This window comes from Bombus affinis, chromosome 6 (genome assembly GCF_024516045.1).
Source record: "Bombus affinis isolate iyBomAffi1 chromosome 6, iyBomAffi1.2, whole genome shotgun sequence".
Lineage (NCBI taxonomy): Eukaryota > Metazoa > Arthropoda > Insecta > Hymenoptera > Apidae > Bombus > Bombus affinis.
This window is the reverse complement of record NC_066349.1, coordinates 13,281,684-13,303,711: the sequence shown is the minus strand read 5'-3', so window position 1 is coordinate 13,303,711 and position 22,028 is coordinate 13,281,684. Positions and strand designations below refer to the sequence as shown.

At 44.2% G+C, this 22,028-nt stretch overlaps 1 protein-coding gene across 4 annotated transcripts in view; it reads left to right on the top strand.

Moving 5' to 3' along the window:
- The window catches only part of LOC126917450 (zinc finger homeobox protein 3), a 456,710-nt gene that overhangs the window by 46,761 nt on the left and 387,921 nt on the right, over nt 1-22,028 (top strand). For 2 of the 4 annotated variants that reach the window (XM_050724301.1, XM_050724296.1), the window contains exon 1: nt 8,916-9,235. The exons of 1 other annotated variant lie outside the window; for it this stretch is intronic. The gene's annotated coding sequence lies outside the window, so the exon portion shown is untranslated. Of the gene's footprint in view, nt 1-8,915; nt 9,518-22,028 lie in introns of those variants that run through there. One more of the 4 variants, XM_050724297.1, reaches the window with a different exon arrangement.

Genomic DNA, 22,028 nt, shown 5'->3' with positions numbered 1-22,028 from the left:
TATGTTGCCGGCTTAACGAGCCGAGGCACAATGAAATAATAAATGACAAGCATCGAACGATCGAGACTCGTGCAACGACTTCGGTACCCTATTCATACGCCACCCTCCGTGCCTTTTTTAAAATACTGCCACGAGAGGGTTAATCGGCACGCGTGACCTTGGCGGAGCAAAGCCAAAGTGTCGATGGTCGTTGTCAAGCCCCTCGAAATTAATAATGAAGCTGCTTGCTCGCTCCAAGTCCTTTCTCATCTTCGTTCTAATAAGCGTCAGAGGCAGAGGGAGAACGAAGCGTATTGTCATCGAGACTGCACCTTCTTTCTCTCGTCTCTATTTCTTTTCTTCCTTTTGTTGTTCACCGTCTCTCCTTTTCTGCCTTCTCGACTTTTCTTCTTTTTCCTTCGCCAGTGGGATGATGACCGCGAGAGCAAGCTCTCGGCGAGAAGGACAAAATCATAATAAAACCAATAATTAAGCTACAATATATATATATATATATATACGGAGGAGAAAAAGGAAGAGAACTGGCTCTTCTTCTCATTGTTCGGCTCGATTGAAAAGAACGATGGAAGCAGGATACGAGAAGAGTCCTCTGCGCGAGTACGAGGCCCCGCAGGGAAACAATAACGTTGGTAAGGATCACACAATACCGGAATTATTAGCTTTCCACCGAATTAAAACCGTCTATCCCGTTGCTGGATCTTTTCTCTCTTGGTTATGGGCCTCCCTCGGGCTGCTCCTCGTTTTTCCCTCGATATCCCTATTCTTCCGTGGATACGTTTAAGCTGCACTCGTTTTTCTAACTTTTCATAAGAATTCTTTGTGGATTTGTTGCAATTTTTTCAAATTTTGTGTGCTGGTTTGCTACAACATATTGGTTTCGCTCTTCTTTAAATAAGGGACGAGTCTCGTTTAACTCGTCCCCGTTTTCGCACGCTGTGTTAATATATGTTAAATTCAGTATATCCCGTACATTATTTTATCGTTGTATTTAATTAAAGAATTTGAAAATATTTATCTTCTCGTTATAGAGAAGCTTTTCGCCATTGTCATCGTTTTATTTCTAAGAAACAAAAGGGAGACAAACGAGGGTTGACGCATAGCTTACCGTTTATCTTCGAGGAGGAAGCCCATTAACAAAGAATTAAGATATAAAATCCTCGATCCCACTAAGCACATCCAATGCTCAAGGTTGAGTCTTCATTCCACAGTCCATAAATTACAACGTCGAAAACAGTTGCTTCCCTGAAAGCAATAAGTTCGACACAAAAATTGGTATTTCAAACACGCAGTACAATATCGCGTTTCCTAATAACCGTTATCTTGCCTCATCTCCGCGTGTTCATTCCGATTTGTCGTTAATTTGCTGGAAGCATCCGTACAAAGAACAAGTCTCTTCTTTCACCGAGTAATACAGCCGCGTTCGATCATCTAATCGTCTCACGTTCGATCGTTTCTACACACAACCGCCAACATGGACGAGAGATCGATCGTCTAATCTTATCAACTATGATGCATCGATCGAATGAATTCGCTTTAGTTAGGCAATCAGAAAGGAACGTCGTACACGCGCAACCACGACAATCCGAGGAACACCGCGGAGAAGAAGAACAAGCATCGACGAAGGTCACCGAGGCGTTAAAACGCGTCTCTTCGTCTTCCCTCGTTCTTCTTCCCGCGTTCTTCTTCCCTCTCTCTCGCTCTCGCTCTCGCTCTCTCGCTTTTCCTCGTAGAGAAAAGCTGCCGGTAGAAAAGAGAAGCAGAATCGCGCCAAGTCGGAAAGTCAGCGTGGAACGCGAACGATGGGATGGCGTGGAAGATCGCGAGGGGAAGATGATAAAAACCGATCGTTTCCCGGCGAGAAGAAGACGGAACGACAAGTTCCCGACTGTATTGGACGGGACAGAAGCGAGAGGAAGACAAGGGTGGTGCAAGAAGGAGATATGACTCAGCTCACTCTGGTTCTCGTGGCCGCAAAGAGGAAGGCATGAAGTGGACACAGGCGACGTCGCGTCAAGGGTGAGAGAGATGAAACTCTGTTGTTGGGTGAAGGGACTCCCGGAGAAAAGGTGGCAAAAGGAGGAAACAAAAGGCGATCGCGTATGAGCGGCAATTAGCCCCTCTAATGGCGCGCGAAGCAAAACAAAAGAGTGGAGCGTCGAGCTCAAACACAATAAAGCCACGGTGCGCGAGGACAGAAGAAAAAGAGGAGGGAGGAGGTGGAGGAGGAATAAAGAACCGAGGGAACAATGGCGCGCGGGCCACCGCACCGTGCCGTGTTGCTGTTGCTGTTTCTCTTTCTTTTCCTCTTTCTTTCTTCCTTCATCTCTGTATTTCTCTGCGCTCTTTTTATTCTCACAGCGACAACGCCTAGTGGTCGTTTCCGAGTACTCGAAGGAGAGAGACTCGCTTTGGAAAATTAAAAGTCACTAATGAGGCACGGTGATGCTCGCTCTGGCGGTTCGTTGTTGCTCGTTAGGTCCATTCGACGCTTCGCTACAACTTTGAGTAACTTTGTTCCGCGACGAGGAGGACGCGCGTTTCGTCTCGTTGCGCGTTTATCCGTCTTGCTGCCCGGTTCTAGGTACCTTCGGTTCTCGTCTTGGCTTGTCCCGAGACTTTAACGCGATCCGTTTAAAACATGTCGCGAAAATGACGTTCTAATTGCGACGCGTGGCTAATTGAGACATACAGCTTGGCGATATTTCACGGAATTGTAGGCCACGATGCTGCATATTCGCAACGACAGAAACGAGTTTCTAGGGCAAGAAACGCTCGCTCGGTTCGTTATTACATTCCATTTCTAATTATGAGCTTCGTGTTCTCGGATAACGTTCTCTGACTATTTCTTTCACTTTAGCTTTCAACACGCTTGTTCTCTTTGCAAGTAGGGTTTTTTTCTTAACGCGCACGTTACCTACGAAACAGATTTTGTAAGCCTTATTCACAGCGCTAAGATAGTGCCATATATTATACGCATTTCAACATGACATACCTACATAAAATGTGTAACATAACGCGTGTAAAATGTAAAATGTATATCTTATTAAAAGGTAAAATTGCTTAACGCTTATAACGCATGCAGTATTTTATATTTTATGCTATTATTGTAACTTGAAAGATAAGTAGGAAATTCTTGGACTATCACTGTTCATGACACTTAACTCATCGACCGTGTGTGACCCGTAGTCCGTAAGTTTTAGATCGCAAAACATGCACATCGTACACGCAAATCGTTGTTTTTGAAAACTTTGTCTGTTTAACCACGTAACGCTCTAATGTGAACTTCGACTATCCAAAACTCTTCGTAAGAAAGAATATTTATATCGGTCGATAAATTTCGTGAAAAATCGAATTTCACCGGTTACACTGACATTTTCCTGGCCCCATGCAAAATGTGAAAGTAATTATTTTTGCAGGTAGTTACGCGGTGGTATCCATCATGTTCAGCACGTACGTACTACAGCGCTTAATAGAACTGTCCGTTTACCTCGTCATTACCGAGTCAATTATGTCTACTTTCCATGCCAGTAGTCTAGCATTATTTCGTCAAGTACGGTTCTTTATTGGATCCCAGTGATGTTTGGTTACTCGGTTACTTGGTGGCTCCGCGTTATAGCGGATTATATTATCTCTGCAGGAGTCTTAAAGAATTCACCGTGGCTGCCTCATAAGGTCACCGGTACGACCCATAAAATGTTACGTCTATGATGTAGTACACGCTTTCGTGGAGCACATTCGCTGGAATAATAAAAGCGTCATCTTGGGTGTGTTTCTGATCGTGGACATGTGTACCGTTGTAAATATTTTTCGCATTAACTAGAACGCGACGCGTCCTTCCCTCCCTTCCCTCCTCCCATTCGTACAAAATTGCACTGGCAATTTCTTCGATTGCCCGTTGCTCTTCGAGCTCTTTTACCTATTCGTTAAGTACCTCCGGCACGATGCTAGTCACTCTTTAGTTTTACGATCCACGTGGCGCGATGAGACATCGATGGTTATATGTGCGACAGGTTTCCAAGTGTGCACAAATTATTAGGAATGCAGCCTCTTACGTGTAGTTTACGATTCGCTTTCATTTTTGTCCGTTACTCTTATTTCATTGATAAGAATATTTATCGATCCGTTCACCTTAGAACGTATATGTAACAAATTATAAATTATAAATATTAACATAAAAAATTCATCTGCATATGGTAGCAAATAATCTTTGGTGGAATAAGAGAAATAATAACGATGACATTTATTAACTTTACGATATGCATGCATAATGTATTTATTATTTTTTATTTATACAAAGTTGCAATATATTATCGGTTGCCCAATTACGTCGTTATCTAAATTAATTCAAGGACACGAATTTATCATTTCTCGCTCTTCAAAAGCATGTTTCTTTGTACATATGCAATTCTAATTGGCATATTCTTTCGTTATGAATTTCATTCTAATTTATGGCTCGATATAAGGCATTAATTACCGATATTAGCGTTTACGTCGGTTCGTAGAACGTTAAATAAAATTGATTTACGTAACGTCACGTTGATCGTATGACGCGTATGAAAGACATCTACTTGACTTACTACGATTGTGATATTAATGAACTCGCTCGTACTTCGATTTACGGATATAGTGCGGCATTGACGAGTCACCGTTTTCGTTCGGTGACTATTTTTCCCATCGAAACCGTGGGTTTTATGGCACATACGTAGGCGATATCGGTCGCGATGCACGACTGGAAGAAAGAGAGGGGAAAAAAAGGAAAAGAAGGGAAACCAGCGAGCCGTTGGCAAGGAGCAGCTGACGCCCCGAGTTCTTTAATTAAAACTGACCGCCCGCTTTTCTTCCTCGACCAAGCAATAACGAGATTTATTTCATAATACCTCCGAACTCGTTCACCGCGTGGACGAACGTCTGCAATTTCTCAGAAGATAGTTTCTCCGTCTTTCCGAAAATTTCGTCCGAAATAATGCTTACGTTACTGATCAAACACACGCGAGGACACCAGATGGAATATTGCTTATCGACATTGACTATCAAGAAATTAGTTTATCTACAATTAGAGTTAACTGAGGCAATTGGAAGCAGTTAGAGGACGAATAATCCATTTGTAAAAACAATTTGTAGTAGAATTCGTAGAATATTCAACGACGTTTTAAATTCTGTAGAAAATCAGGGTCATTTCGAAAGGAAAATTACAGCGGTTACACAACTGTAATTTGTCATAAGTATATTTACTTGGAAATTTCATTTGTTTTTATCGTCATTCCACTTTGTACCTATGGAACTATTATACGATTATTTGCATATCCGAACAGTGTATTGAAAATGAATCGTGAGAAGTATCGTGGCGCAGGTTTTGTCTGGTAAAAAATGTAAACAAATGATAAATGGCGAAAAATTATAGATCGTTTTTTTCTTTAAATTATTCAAACATTTTATAAACTTACGTGGAAAAGAATCTATTTGAGCGTAATTGTCACTCTACCGACGTTCTTAATGTAATAAACATTATGATCTAAATATGCATTGCATATTTGCAACGCATTTACTAAGACCGCTACCATAACGATCCAATAATAGGAACAAAAGGGATGATCACGTTGATTCGCTTGACGAACAACAAGTTTTTGCAAGCATTCTGTCATAGTTGGTTTTTGCTCGGTGACACAGGGTTGACGACAGTTGAATGGTGTTTTTATTTGAAAAACAAGAAATGACGCGCATCCTCCAGATTCAATCGAGATACGTGTTTCCAGCAAACAATCATAAAAACGCGGCATGGCCATGTCGAGTGGTGTGGCTCGTGCAGCCGGCCAATTAGGGAAAACTCGTGAGATATGTAGAAAATATTGATTTGTATAGTCGCGCGTGCTCGTGGCCGGCACCGCGTTACAACGACGAGCCCGTCGCGAGCGTCGCGACGCGGAAATCACCGGCACTATTCCTAGCTGCACAACACTACCTTCAGCCACTATGCTTATGTTGCATCTCCAACAATACGAACATTTCTTAAAGAATAATTCGTCGAAACGTCTCGGTTTCTTTGGCAATTATAGTTCAACGAGCAACTTGGAACACGATATAACGTATGTAAATGTCATCGTAGTCAATTCAATAAAAAAGTACATATTTCCCTATTTGTATGCGTGTCATGGCAAATTGAACGGCAAGATGTAATTATTGTCTCCTGTTATATGATTTATAACATTAATTTACGACATATTTATGGGATATACGTGCTAGCAATACAGAGAGGTGAGGTGGTAAAATCGCGAGGAACCACATGTCTATACGTGGTTCTTTCATTTTTTCTCTAATATGTTCGTGATTGACAGAGAACTAAAAAATCTGCTTCTGATATATTCGTAAGTTATTCATTCGTTAGACTATAGACTTCAACTTTGATGAAAAAAATAATTAATAGTAATTACTACGACACTCACTTGGAACGGTAAAAATAATGAGGCGATGGAAATTTTCGAAGCATCGTCTGGCTCTTCTAACGATTAGATCGCGTAAAGTAAGAAAGGTTATTCGCGAAATAGCTACGATTTCCAGCGATCGCGAACGATGCCAGGATTTTTCCTCGATTCGTTTACCATCCGGAATTCTAGAAAATCTGTTTACCGGTTCCGGTTTGTTCGCGAGGAGCCGCGACGCTCGAGCTTGTTTCGAAGAAGGCCAAGGAATCGATGGTGGTGGCAGCGGGAGGGTGGAGGGGGATGGACGGTAGAAGCACAATAAAATTTATTACGCTTAAAACGTATCTCGTAAAATAATGATAGCGCGGTACAGAATGCGCCATTCACGCGAATGCGCCATTTATCGGCACTTGCACCAGAGATTATCTCGACACCGTGGTACAAGGGTGATGGCGTTGGTCAATTATCGTCGCCGCGCAGGAAATTTAATTGATCGTGATAAACGATCAAATTGCCGGGGAAGGTGGTGCTCGTCGGACCCGCTATATTTTTTTCACGTCGCGAAGTATGAAATTAATCCGAGGCACACAGCACTTAGGGTATTAGCACCGATAGAACTATCGGCCTCTACGAGCCTCAACGATAAAAACATCAAAAACCATACCGAACACCTCGTCCTGCAGATACTCGACAAGAGGGAAAATACTCGTATTACCCGTAGACTGTGGATAAACGATCATCCGACCAACAAGTAACACGTTATCTTTTCTTAGAAATGTTACGTACAAATTTTTGAAGTATAAGATCGATCGGAGTCAAAATTAAACATTCACAGTGTATGGCTTTCGTTTTCACGTGGTAGACCGTTGGGTCGTCGTTCCGTTGGAAGTTCTTCGATAAAAGAAGCCGAGATACCGTTAGCGTAATCAACTTTTCTTACCCACGCAAAGCAATTACGATATTTTTTCTCATGCACGCGGTTAGAAAAAAGGTCGGAGGAGAACGGTGAAAAAGCCGCGACGTGATCTATCGCGGCTAATTAATTCTAGAAATCGTACGATCCTGACGTAACGAGCATGCCAGTACGATCGATGTGAGACGCGCTGCCCCCGCGTCCGCCACGGCCTCCGAAACGAAAATCGTCACTGAGAACCGTTACGTCAATAAGGAGACACGATCGAGGCGGCCTGTGTCTACTAATAGGTTGGTCAACGCACCCGTTATCCTTCTTCGTCAATTTGCATACTCATAATGCCCATAATGGCACGAAGCGCTGAAAGAATGCAGAAAACCAGACGATTCTGCCCCACTGCAGTTGTCTACCGCGTTACGACTCGAAGCTTTTCTGTCAGTAACGATATAGAGGCAGAGGTTTTTCCTTGTTCTTTTTTACTTTCTGCGGATCTTTTGTGTTTCTTAAATACGTCAGAGCAAATGAGCTCATCCTCGTTTCAGCTTCATTCGATGCGACATTCCGTTCTGGCACACAGCGGTCGCGACGAGTAAAGTATCGCCGTCGACGTACGTCTCGGTGCCAAGCTTCGATCCACTCTGATCTAATTAAACGCGCGAGTCCGTAGTAACGTTAACCACGACGACGAAACGGTGCACCGGTTGCAGCGATAATCTTGATCTTCGATTTACGTTGTTGCGATTCCCTGTCCGCGTGGTGTCTTTAACGGTGGGCCGGGATAGGATAACGCAACCAGGCGCCGTTACGAGCCAGTCGTAAATTCACGATCGCGGTATTGTCATGCCGGATAAAATAACGGGCGGCAACTTTCCAAGCTGGCGTGTCGAGCGATCGAAGTTTCTCCGACGGGATCGAAGATTCGAGAAAACGCCGCGGCCGCGAGCAAAAGTGGGATTCTTTGTATCCGTGGTTCTTGACATTCGGATGGGTGGCCGTATCGAACGCGAAGGCGGACCGAACAGAGAACAATTAAATCTCTCCGACAGCGTGTCGAATCGTCTTAAATTCTGCTCAGTCGCGTCTGAAACTTGGAAACTTTCGAGTTAAATGGCACCGCGCACTCGACGATCCTCGCCTCTTTCGATCGATCGGATCGATGCGACGAAACTCTCCGCGCATCCAATCGAACTCTGCTGAACGGGGAAGAGGAACGACGCGTACCGAATGGTCGAAGAAAGATCGAAAAGCGCGAGACGCGAAGTTGGCGAAAGGCAAGAAAGAAGCGCGTTCCTTTCCGCTCAGCTGTTCTGCGCGCAGACACGTGCGCGCGTGGTTGGCGGGGGCGAAGCGGTCTCGCGTGTGCGTGCACGAAGCTACGTGTGGGAGCACGCGTGTATACACGAGGCCGCGCGTTCTATATACGTGTACCGTCGCGGTCGGGATGGTCGCGCGCGTGTGCCTCTCCGTGGCAAACGTGTACATGCGCGTGTGCGCCCCCAACGTACGTGTGCATCCGCACACACGCGTGGCAGCGATCGCGCGTCTGTCTGTGTGGAGACCCAAACGAAGGGAGGCAAGCCAGTAAGCTCGGGCGCGCCGCAGCGGCGAGAGCAGCCATTTTACTCGAATCCGGGTGGAAAACGTCGCCGTGGTCAACGCGATCGAATGTAACGCGCCTAGACTTGGTTGTTTCGTCGCGGTGATCCGTCGAGCGGACAGGTTGCCACGCTTCCTGGGGATATTATACTAGCGTTAGCCGAGAGGATCGTCGCGCGAGTGCCGTGTCCAGGTGGACGCACGGTCCTTCGCAGGTCGTACGGGCCGCATCGGGAGTTCTGCTGACAGGAGAACGTAGTTTCGCTGCGTGCACGTGTGCCACGGGGAGACAAGTGAGAGAGAACCGGTGAGGAAACGTGAGAGGGAGCCAGAGAGCGGTCACTCTCTCCGTCTTTGTCCGCGCTACTCTCGGTCCGTGTCGCTTTTCCTCTTCTTCTTCCTCCGCTGCTTCCCTCTCTCTTCGCCTCGCTGTCTGTTTCGGTGTCTGTCGCTCCTTCGGTGTGTTTCTCTTTGCCCCTCTGGTGGTACCTGCGTGTGGGTGCTCGCGAAGTCGCATCCAGAGACGTGGTCGCGCGAGTGCGAGCGAGCACGAGGCCGAGAGAGAAGAAACGAGGGAGCGTAGCACGAGGTGAGGCCATTCGTTCTGCGCAGGACCGTTTAAATTCGCCGCCTGCTTTGCATACCGCGTTTTCGCCGGCCCTACTCTGCCACCATCCTCCACCCCCCTTCCTAAACCGGCTCCCCCCGCCTCCCATTACCCTCGGGACGCGCACACCGACACCCCCTTGTCGCCCCTTGCTTCCCGCCGATGTCTACCTTCCTCTCGCGACCCGCCCTTCGCGATTTTCCGCGACCAACCCCTTTGGGTCGCTCGTCGAATTTCGGTGTTTCCGACTTTTCTTCAAGCGCCACTCGTCGTATTCTATCCCTTTTTTAAAACCTAGCTCCCTTCTCGTAGCGCCGCGGCCAAATAGCTCCTCGCGCGGAGAGGGTTTCACCACGTTGATGCGCGTTTGATTCGTTGTCACGAGGTTGACGAGTAATCGGCTTCTTTCGATTGATTTCGGAAGCTCGATCTTAAGAATCGCTTTACAAGCATTTGAAATTTCTTTGCGCTTGTTGTTTAGTTTGCACTGGAATTGTAGGTCTTTGTTGATTTCGATACAATCTTCGTTAGGTCATAGGTCAACTGTGGTAGCTTGCGTCGAGATAAAATTACGTAACCTAATTCGTGTTTACTCCATACTGCTAGGGTCTCCTATGAATCATAGGGTACGATTCAAAGATACCTATTAGTTGGATTTAAGGATAGAAATATTCCGCATGATAATTTGCTCAAATTGAAGTCTCATATTTTTGATAACTTTTAAAGCGTCTATTAAGCAACGGAAATCCTGGTTCAATTAAAATTCCCAGGAGCTGGCATCTTAGTTCGGTAGTTGAAATTGTTTTCGAAGACGGCGACTAGTTACTTTTCCCGTGCAACGGCCACGGTAGACAGCATTGACCTAGAAATTCGCAGACAGTGAAGAGCATCGTTGGGTTTCAAGGACCGTGTTACAATCCCGTGGTGAACAGCGCGGAAGACTTTTCTGCCTCGAAGCGGAGTCTCGTAAAAATCCACGTCGACCAACGAAAAAAGAAACGAAAGGAAAATAAGAAGGAAATACGGCGCAGAAAGAAAGATCGGTATTCGTTTAGTTAAGGAAACTTTTCCTACCTTTCTATGCTGCTTCAGTTTAAAATCATGTAACGTGTTGGGTATTTCTTAATTTGACGTTGCAAGAATTCAAGAGGGAGATAAACTATGCCTCGTGGACAAACGCTTGCAGCTAATTGCATGAAATTTCGAATAACACCTTGGACCTACCGGTTTACAACGTAGATCGCTAACTATATATATTTTAACGCGAGTATACGATGCTGAAAACTCGCTGGTTGTACGGCGGCGTTAATGCTGTCTCACGTAATGAGCGACTTGGCTCCAACGGGCGCATATTTTCTTTTACGATGCCTAAATATAATCTTAACGATGTTCTTATGGCCTAGACCAGTCGCAGCTTCGAGAAATCCGAAATTCTGCGAGGCCTCGAACCACGCGTTCGGCAGCTCGACCAGAGATGGTTGCGTCGCGGCGAAAAATTCTTCCATCCTATTCTCCTTTTCCTGCACGTACGCGTACCACTTCGTCTATGAATCTGTCTGCGTGTTTGCTTGATCGTGCCTGTCATTGTGAACGTTGTGTCCCTTCCAAACAAGCAGATTCCTTATCGCGACTATCGAATTCGAGCCGAACGGTTTGCCTTTGAAATTTTTGGCAAAACGTTATCTACCAAGCCGATCGTTCGTAAGTTCAATAAAGAGACAATGACCGCTTGTTTGAAGATACGTTGCCCGTAGTGCCTCTCGCTTTGTCGCTTCGTCCGATCACGAGCTGTCTGATTATACGCTAGAATGTTCTACTTACGATTACGCCGATTCTCCTTGTTATATAAGTTTTTGTGTTACAAATAAAAATTTGTTCGAATCCTCCGATTTTAATCGTGTGTCTGTCAGTTTACTCAACTCGCCTGTACTCACCTTTGAACACTAACGTCATTGTTTCACGCGAACGTACGAAATATTCCCGAAATATTCCTCTGTTGCGAAAATTAACCGCTTAGGTAGCACCAAGTGGAAGGTTTTTGTTTCACACACAATTACGATCCACGTTGCGTCATTGAGTTTGAATGTTTCACGCGGTCACAATGAGGCATAGAACGATCGGTATTCCTATCACGATTCCATGAAAACGTATCGTACGCAAGAAGCTGGATTCCGGATTAATAATCCGCGTAGAAATTAAATCTTTTTCCCTGTTGGGGGCCTGTTGACCGAATTATCGTTTTATCCGCGTTTCTTCGGCATTTTTCTAGCCGTCCCCCTTTTTCCTGCATCGGTCGCGATTAACGATCGTAGTCACGTACGGCCAAGCCGACTGTCGATCGTTCAACGATCGTCACGTGTCAGCCGATTTTCCCATAAAACCTACGGAACGACTTTCGATCGATGCCAATCAACGATTATTATCCGCGTGCCCGGCGATCTTCGCCAACGTCGGGCCTCGATCTTTTCACGATCGCGTTAGATCGTGCTACCTTGCGAACCTACGATTATCTTCATCGCGTTCGATCGTGCCACGAAAAACTCACGCTCCATGCGTTCGCCGATCGTTCTACAACGTTCCTGGTCTCTTTCTATGATTTTGCTTTTTTTCGTCGTTTATGGGTGGCGTGTGGATCGTAATCTTCGGCAGCATCGAAAAATTCTAGGGACGAATTAAATTCCTAGGTAATTGTTTCCTGAAGGATTCGGCTCACAGATATACTAGTAGTATATTTAACGATTTATTGGATCTTGCTTTTGTCTTCAAATGTTCCGTGTATGTACCGTGAATGGTCTAACAAATGGTCTTTTCGGGATTATTTTGAAATTAATATTCCTAGAAAGGGATATTTAGACGACCATCGTTGCTTCTCGCCGAGGAGATACGACCGACTAGATTGTGCCATTAGATTATGTTTGTCGGCCAGTTATTTTAACAGAAATATCGATTTCTTTCACGAGTCTTTGTTTTTCTCCAGAACTCCCATTGTGACCATTTTATACAAGTTACGATACTTTTACTGAAAACTCGCTATAATTCTATGCTTACTTCTAGAGAGAAATCAGAAGGTAAACGAAGAGAAATTCCAACGCGATATAGAATAAAAAGAATCACACGTAGATATTACCAGTAGTTTCATATTTTCCTCTTAAACGTACGAAATATTTGAAAGTTAGAAAGATACGTACACAATGGACATGGACTAGCCACTAAAATCACAGTTACGTTTCAATTCTACTTCAAAAACAATTTATCTTCATACTCGGTTTCGTAACACGGTCGTGTTGTTACGGCCATTCGTGGCTCAACTATTTGACAATCGATTAAGCAGACGTTAGGTCGTGGTTTTAACATCAATTAGCGCGCGATCGTATTTCTTTATCGCCCGTCCATTACGGTTCCCCGAAGCATCGCAATTTCGCTGACGGAACAGCCCTGCGCGTCCGCTTTTTCCTTTAATTGTCGTGGCAGCTCCGCGAGGAACTTTCGTTTTTTTTCTCCTTTCTCTTCTTTTTTTTATTATTATTCTCCCTCTGCTCGTGCCTCGCAGTGACATTTGCGTGTGCTTGGACGGGGGTACGTTCGCATCGACACGCTAGACGACAATTAACTCGACAAACCGTGCAACCGCCGTCCTCTCGTCCCGCCGTCACTCGATCGGCTCCCTTTCTTGCAGCCGGAGAGAGGGTGTAAACCCGTCATTATCCTGATTATGCTTCTATGCCGGCTAATCACAAGCTGTCACTCGTGTTATTGTTTCACTATGGATCATTATTTCTTTTTCCTTCTATTTTCACCCCTTTGCCCTCCTCTTCCCCACGATCGCGTTCTACCGGACGACGTTCCTTTCAGTCGCCCCCGTCGATACGACAACGGTTTGTTGCGACCCGCTTGATCCTACGCGGTTGATCTTCGACGCGAAGGAGTCCATTAAGCGACCGGAAGACCAAATCTATGGATGTATATCTTTGAAAGAGACACATTAATCGCGTGGCGTAAAGGCTAATGGAGAGGGCTCTATTTTCTACCTTTTCTAGTAACTTTTGCTTTTGAAATTTTACGATAATATCTGCGTAGATCGAGTGATTGATCGTCGTACTATGAAATGTACAAAATTGGGTGCTTTTGTCAGTATATTGATTGTAAAGTTTAGCGTACGTATAGCGTGACGGTACTAGATGGAATAATTGCAATAGAAATGTATTTCGGTTTTTTTAAATTACCGGTCCTTGCAACTTCGACCCAATGTTACTTTTTCCGAACTGGTAAAAATTTAAAAGACCCTCGATATTTCTTCCCTTCTTTCCCTTTCAAAAATTTCAATGATCTGTTTGTTTTAAAAAGCGTCACTACAGAAACCTGTTCAATCTGTCCATTGTACGTTATATCACGATCGAAATACAAATGTTTAATATGCGTCGTATTTAGATCCTTCAATTTCAAGCATTCTTCGCGTATACAAAATTCACTCTGTATATTCGTCGCGAACCACCGCATGCATAATAACGCTTGGTCGTACAAAAGGAGCGATTCCAACGAGACAGAAGGTTGGATCGTGTGGACGTAACGCGCGATAATCGCGTACGAATTCCCGCACGTCGGCTTTCCCGGTGACTTCTGTTGGACTTCTAACGAGAGTGAGCGGTTGGTTTTGAAAGAGAGCAATAGATATGACCTCGGTGGGGTAGAGGGAAGGCGATAAAACGGCTGGCAGGATGAGCGACGAGTCGCGCGGCGTGAGCCGAAGAGGAAAAAGGGAGCGAGCGCGGTCGGTGGCACGCGTACGGGCGCGAAAGAGACGGGAAAATATAAAATAGCGAGCGACGTGTACCGGTTAGACTATATGCTCTAATTTTAGGCGATTGCCTCGCTCCCTCACCCGAGGATTATAATTAGATACAAAAATACCCGACCGCCACCCACCCATCCAACCGACAAGCCGACATGTCGAGCGAAAGCGCGGGTGCGTTCACGGATCCCGGATCCGAAAGCGCGCTTGCATGAAGCGCCATTCGCGTTGTCGTGCTCGTGTTCGTGCTGTTTCCTTTGCTTTTGCTCGTAGCGCGCGCTTACCCGAGTTAGAGTACTGGCTGCCGTCACGAGTACTCAAGAATCGGCCGAGAAAACGCCGTTTTGCTCCACTTCGTCTTGTCCGGTTAATTATTCAAGCTGTAAAGCCGCCTGACTAATTGTTAATCTTGAATAATAGATAAGACGAGAGTGGGTCTTCTGCCTTATGCTTTTCGCTCGTTCGCGATCCATCCAACAAGCTTTCGTGGCTCGAGTAAATTATTCGCGTGAAAGTTTATGCGTCTTCCCTTGGAAAATTGTGAGTATCGAGGTTAAATGGCTTTGAAAGGTTGATTAGGCTCTGCGGAATATAGCGGCGGAGCTTTTACCGTTGTATTTGTTGCGACACGTTTTCTTAGAAGGTATAGATTGAGTTCCAGAGAAAACTTGACGTATCGAGCGGTACGCTCGCTATAACAACCGGCCGATAGTTATTTACGAGCCGGATAAATAATTAATTAACGTGACTCGAAAGGATTCAAAGAATGTAACAGCTGCTCTTGCCCGGGTACGCCACCGTTCACTCACCCCTCGTCGAGTCTAGTCTAATACAAGGCAGCGTGGCTCGTTTAGGATCGTAGTGGGGGTAGTCACCCCTAATGCAGGGGAGGTAATTATTATACGAACCAATCGATACTTCGATGAACGACTCGGTTCTTCGTCGAAGGAAAAAAAGCACGCCGAGCTTCTTCCATCGAATTGATTACGTTCCCAGGTGGAACCGCTATTTTCTTCCTTTGTCAAATGAACTTTTTGGAATACGAACTTTCTGCATCAGAATAGTATATTGGCAAAAAATATTACGCACTTATCCTTCTTTTCTAAATACTTTTTCTAATATACGGAATGATATTCTCATATTCTTTCTATACAAAAATAATTTTTAAACAAAATCACATACGAAGTAGGATAATCATTTTTAATTATTTTTACAGGGGAAATTTTTCAGCAATTACAAAAATATTATATTTATTCGCGTATGTATGTACAGCTTTGAAAATCTAATGTACATACATAATACATAACGATTTGGCACTAAATAATAAGAAGTTGTTAAGAAAAATGTAATTAGATAGCGTAGCCACGATGGAGGTTGTAAGAGAAGAGTCAGATTCACGACCGCTTTTTTTCATTTTTATCGTATTATTTTTACGATCGTCGAGTATAATACAAATTCCCTGGTTTCGCGAGTAAACTCGACAGAAAAATATTTCGTACGCGGTTTAAGCACACGTTCGATTGCACGAAACGAGCTCGTGAACGCGCGTTTGCAAACTTGTACGCGCCGTCCGCTCGAGCCAGCGAAACTATTAATAATGCCAATAATTACCAATTATTTTTAAATGCCAAGAGGCCACAGTTAATTTCGGCACGTGAGCTCACGCTCTCCCACGCCGGCGTCTCATATTCATGCACAATACTTAAATATGCACCGGTTGGTCGATTTTACAAATACATATCATTTAAATATTGGCGTACATAGGATTTAAACGAAACTTCGCCCAGCTATAATACTCTCGGTCCCGATTAGTCTATATGTACGGTAATTTGGCCGTGATTCAAACCTTTCATCCACAAACGTCTTACACTTTGTATGTTTATAATATCGCTAGTTTTCCATTGAGATCGTTGTTGAAAATAGCCTGGGCGCATTTAAAAGTCACGCTTCAGACACTGCGGCCTTTCTTGCTCGACAAACAATGTTAACCAATGAGATATTTCAAGCCTTCGCGTCCCGGATTCTTATTACAGTTCGCACTGTTCCAGCCATAAAACGCGTTTTCTTCGAACGATATTTTGACATTTTGCCACTATTTAGCGTTAATGTGCTGTAAGATCACGCGCCATAAGATTAAATTGCGGCGTTGACCAACTTGTTAATACGTCACTTTGAAATCAAACAACTTGTACGTGAAAATTTCAAACTATATCGAATATTAACAAGTATATTAACTTTGTTAACGACACTCAATCCCAATACGACGCGTTAACTTATAGGCTGTCTTTTGAAACGTATGTGCGCGATCACGTTTGATAATACATTGAAGAAGAAAAAGAAAAAGGTGTGAATAAGATACAACGCGTTTACGATACGAATAAGCTGTGTACGTGTTCAGTACGAGCGTAACGTTGTTTTTTCATACGTAAGTGTAACTAAAAGCCAAATGCCGAGAGGGAAAGCTTCCGAAATTCAGATACACAGAAGCTGCTTAAACAGGCTTTTCTGAAAGACACTGGAACGTTGGTACGCAGAATAGGTTAGGTTTCGTATAGGATACTAAGGTGGACGGTCCCACAGGTCTGCTTGATTGCCGGTTAAAAGATCAGCGGAGTGTGACACGGCCGTTTCTCTCTGGCGGGCGCACACGCGTACCGGTGACACACGAGGACGAAGAAGAAGTAGGCGCAAGGGGAGGCGGAGATCGGTGGAGTAGAAGGAGGAGCACCCTGAGGAATCATGGTCTCTAATTTTTACGGTGTAGCCACATGCGCGCGTCCTGTGTCCCTATATTTACAAGTACAAGTAGCCGGTCATTAAATCCGATAATTAATCACAATCGTCTCTATTAACGGGGAAGGCTTAATTGCTGTTATCCACGCCGTGGTCCGCTAGGAAAGGGGGTAGCAGGAAGGAGGCAGAAGGCGGAGGTGGGACCAGCCCAGGATGTGACTGAAGAATGGGCCCGTCGATCGTCCACCTGTCTTTTCTTTTCTTTGCGGCGAACGCTTCGTTTCTCGCTAGCGAAACCAACGATTTTATGGTTTAGGATGTGACGCCCCGCGTGAAATAAACGCGCCGTGACCTTCTCTTGCGTTGCACCATTCCCACGTTTGATTTTCTTCCAGTGACGCTTCTTATAGCATAAACGATACTTTGATACCTTGACGTTGATATTTTTGACAGTGGACAATTATCTAACGAACAGCGTCAATTTACATCGTTGATCTATAAATCAGATTATACGCTGTGTTATGCATTTCTAAATTTTTAATTCAAGCATATAGAGTGTATCGATCATTTTGACTACATTCCCTTCAGGTGATCAAATAGTTAATTCAATACGAGATTGCTTTACCACAGCCTTACCGTGGCTTCTCTATAGCTTTACCATAAATATTAAACGATACTAATAGAAAAACGTATGAGAGACCATGTCGAGGGGGAAACGCGTGAAAATAAACTTCATTTCTATGATAATACGTCGAAGCTTTCGAAGCTGGCCCGAAAGAAACGCGGTAAAAGGACAATCGTAAGAGTCGATGAAACCAGCACACCCGGCGGAATCTTGGTTCGATCGTGACGGAAGAATTCGATGGAAAGAAGTTGAATCTGAAAAGTCTGGACTAAGAGCAAGCGCTGGATCGATTGCAAATTGCGATAGCACCGTAGCCGTTGTATGGCTAACCTGCGCAAAAGCAGAGCCAGGCTTCTCGGTGACATTCGATCCACGCCGCTAATGTACGAAATACAGTGGCACACGACGTAAAGTCATTTTGATACACTTTAATGCACGGAAGCTACGGTATAGTGTTTACGTTCACCTAACTCTCACGAGGTAACGTGGAAGTTGTACGAGTGGTAGCCGGCTGTGGCTCGCTCGGAGGAATATGGCCATGCTGCCCGAGCATATATCCACCATGTATACATGTACGTGTTTCCAGACGCTGGTGGAATCGGCACGAATACCTTGGAACTATCCACACACCGACGTCGATGCCTCGTACACGGCCATCTACTTACTTTAGTGGTCAGCGCGGAAGAAAAGAATTAGTTAGACGGGGGCGCGTCTCATCTAGGTCACCCACACTGGCTTCCAGCCATGCCCGACACTTACGTATCGCATATACATAGACGTACACACGTATTACACATACACACACTCGAGGAGCCTCATTACGGTGCCACGGTGGCGAGGGGTGTGCAGCAAAAGAGGCGAGCGTTAATTAAGAACAGACTCGCCACCCTCTAAGTAAGGAGCACTGACCAACCCCGTTCCCCGTCTTCCCCTCCACGAGCAGCTTACTTCCTACGTTCGACTCGCCTCTGCCCGCTTCATGCTCTCGCCTTCACCGTGGCCTCACACCCTTCCCTAACCTTCATTCTGTAAGAGGAAAAGCCGAGGATTGTGTAAGAAGACGGAAAATGAGGGAAATACGGGAAACGTGTAAAGAAGGAATCGAAGGTAGATGAGACTAGAAAGGGTGAAAAACGGCGGAGGAAGATAGACACGCGGTGAATTAGCCGGAAATCTTGTATAATATTGCACAGGCTCGTCCCTGGAGAATATTTGTTCATATTGCAGTTTTCTTAATACGCTTGTCGTTAGAACATCACGATATTTTTTGAAGTTTTCGTTTAGAGTAGAGTGGAAATAATACTTTTACAAGCTTCGACGCTTTGTAACTTCTAGAAAGAGATAAAAATTGTCCTAACTACAATTAACTTAATTCCTTGGTTTCTAATGACGTCTTTGACGAAGTATGTGGCAACGTGCAAAAGATATAATCTGACACTAAAACATAGCGTAATTTACAGTGACACAGTTTTCATTTTTTCGAATTAGCCCGTTTAATCGACCAAATACGTTATGAAAGTTTTCACGTAATCGTCAATTCGTTGCGTTGTAACAAGAAAAAGAAACAAGAGTTGCATCTTTGGAAGCTGAAGAATCGCGGTGAAACATAGTGAAAGGATGATCGGGGGATCTCATCGTGACAACACGGAGGCACACATGTTGCGAGTATCGCACAATGGCAGCTCCTCTTAGGCCAAAAAAAAGTCACCCAACTGTTCATCCCCTTCTGAGCGTTATAAGCTCCCCCAACCAAGGGTGAGCCGTGGCCGATTGTTTCCAACAGGTTTGCCAGCTTTTGTTTCAGTCCGTTCTCATGCGCGCCGGAACTGGTCATTGCTCGAACCCTAAAAACGGTTGAACAATGACCTTCATGGCCGTTACATTGCACTGCAATAACGACCCCTATTTCCCAGAGTTCCGAGAGAAAGAGAGAGAGACAATGCGTAATCTCGATAGGATGGGGACTCATTCCACCGCTTTAAATGCTATGCCATCGGCGTTTAATCGTCGATTTTGCTCGTTTCACGCGACCTTCTGTTACCGTTGCAATCTGTATAGAAAGCACGCGAATGAATATTTTGAAAATTAGTTTATTTCCACGATTTGCTACTTTTGACATATTATGGTTTTTTACCTTTCGATATATCGCAATCTAGTTATACTTAAATATGTTTACACCTAACTCATTGATATCTAAATGTTACGATACATATTTTTGTGGCCACTGCAAATTAACATCGAGAAAGAACTTAACACGTAGAAGTAATGAAAACTTTTTTAACGAATCGTTTATCACACAATCGTAGAGTTAAATGATTTTCATCTTCCGTACGTAACAAAATAATAACTCCACCTTTCGTTAATCCACCTACCATTGCTGGCGAAGTTACACGAACAATTTGGTACGTTTAAAGAAGAAACTGTCGTGCCTCTCTTAAGTTCATGGCTTGGGGCGTAAATAGAAGCAAATCCGCTCTCGTGGCGAGGACAGTTCGAATTTGTTTCCAACAGAAATATGCTTCTCATGCGTTTTAATAGCTGTCCCTTTCGTATACCGGCGGCCTGAAATTCCGCGCAACTTCTTCATTTATTTGGCGGAAAGAACGGCTTAATGAGGCGAAAGGCTGACCCGTCTCTCTCCCGTCTATTGGCAGAGGAGAGAACGTCGCGTCCCTTATGTAATTGTTCGTCTCATCGAAGGATCTTCCACATTGTGGTGGACAGCTGGTTCCGCTCCGCGTATTTATGTGCATGGGAATCGACTGAAATGACGTTAACTGCTTTCTCATAATCGCGTTGACTTACGTGACGTCCGCACGTCACGACCATTACGATAAAACATTTCGCTCGTGTATGCATTGTGCCAGAATTATGCATGCCGAGGAATACGTGATTTCCTGATTTTTGTGCGCACACAATGAAACGTATTCTACCCGCGAGTCACCGGGGCTCGCTTGTTACCAGCATGGCGCTTCGTTAAAATTTGCTCGTATTACGGATCGAATGATTCGACGGAAACACTTTTACGACATCGACGAAAGTTTTGTCCACGGAAGAATAAAATAGGACTGTTGGTTTCATAACGAGGCACGTATTATGAAAAGTATTTCCGTGAAAAGACTTTTGTCACCGTGTAGATGTATTTATATTTTATAGGCTTTAATTTATTTTAATCGATGGAACAACGATTAGTACTTTATACAATCTCTTATTGTTCTGATAAATTTTCTTCTCACCTAGTTGATGTTCAGTGTTTAAGATTTTTCCGAATCGCTTTCTCGCGAATAGAGTAAGCAGACATTTACTATACGTGGTATATACGTATGTTTTATCGGCAAACCTCGTTAGGACGTCGTGTTATTTACACGAATAGCGTCCAATAGTATTTATTGCCATAAACTACAAATTCGACGTATCAAATTAACGACGGCATACCTATCTAAATACAGCGTTTGAAATAAATTACAGCCTTTATGTTTCATAGAACAAAAACATATTCAGAAGTTCTCTTTCAACGAAGTGCATACTTCGCTCATTCAGAAGTGCAATATCATCATCATGTGCAATGCTACCTCACTTGGAAAAGTAATGTATTTGCTACGTCTTCGCAGTGTTCGATAACTTTCAAACATCCACCCACAGACGATGAGAGGAAGAATGACTTTCATGGTCCTTCGAAATAATCTTCAATCGGCACAACCTCGACGACCTTCTATGACCTTCAAATGACTATAGACATCGACTGATGTAACGTAATTATTATTTCACGTTGAGTGTAATAATATTTGTTCGAAATGCCAGTAGCATCGAACACTTCAAACATAAATTCCTTTAAAAGCGATTATTCAACGATTATATTCGACAAAAATAATTATATATTAATGTAAAAAATATCTAGGAACGCAAGCTACAATTATGACCACTAATGTAGCTTGCTAATTCTCCAAAACTACCATCGCATCATCGATGAATTCAACTATCCAAGATTCCTCTCTTTGTATTCGTCAATTCGCTGACGCTAGCTAGTTGAGAGGCACTGGGCGTGGAAGGCGCAAGCAGACAAATCCGCAAATTAAACAAACACCTTATTGACACGCTGATCCTTCGGCATAGAGGTATTCCTGGACCTAAAGTCTGTCGCGTGGGTGAGAAAGACAGAACGAAGAAACGATCGTCACCGTTCTCCCTCTCCCACGAGTCGTCGGGATAAGAAAGGCAAGGGGCGAGAAATCAAAGAGAGAAAAGGACGGAAAGAGACTTGGCAATCCGAATGAACGAACTACACCACATACAGGGTCTTAGCGGGACTTAACGAATATTGCCGTCGATATCCAGAAGCCCCCCGT